This window comes from Tupaia chinensis, unplaced genomic scaffold, assembly GCF_000334495.1.
Source record: "Tupaia chinensis unplaced genomic scaffold, TupChi_1.0 Scaffold000637_1, whole genome shotgun sequence".
Classification (NCBI taxonomy): Eukaryota; Metazoa; Chordata; class Mammalia; order Scandentia; family Tupaiidae; genus Tupaia; species Tupaia belangeri.
In genome coordinates, this window is record NW_006160158.1 from 37,064 (window position 1) to 37,662 (window position 599).

Genomic DNA, 599 nt, shown 5'->3' on the forward strand with positions numbered 1-599 from the left:
AATGTTTCTGCCCAAAAGAGCGAGTAAAATAGCAGCAGGTCAGAAACGTGCCGGGATGGCAGGTCTACGCAGCGCTCCCTACTCCAGGCCCGTGAAGAGCCAGGGAGCTATATGGTATTTCTTCAACTCTGATCAGCAGTATCTAACCTGATTTGTTGTAGTACAAATCTCATTTTAAATAACAGTAATTTCTGAGTCTAATTATATTAGACAAGGAGAGTGGTCCCTTTGAAAAGTTTCAGTAAGAAATCACTGTATTGCAAACTTACCTGCTACACCGTTTTAACAAGGGATAGAATGTAGTGCAGACTGCCAATAAAATTTTGCTTTGTGATAATAGAACTAATTCTAGCAATATCTCTATGTAAGCTAGGTAGTAGTAAGATCCTTCAACTCTGTCTGCTCTATCAGATTTGATCTATAGGACATGACCACCTACAAACTGCTTAGAGTTCCAGGAGCCTTTTCATTCAATAGAGCTGGCAATCTTGCATGATCACAGCCCACACACATTGGGAGGTCCTGGTGAGACTATCCCACAGCCAGCAAGGACCCCTGACCCCAGCCACAGCAGAAGTGGAAGAAGATGTCAGAGTCAG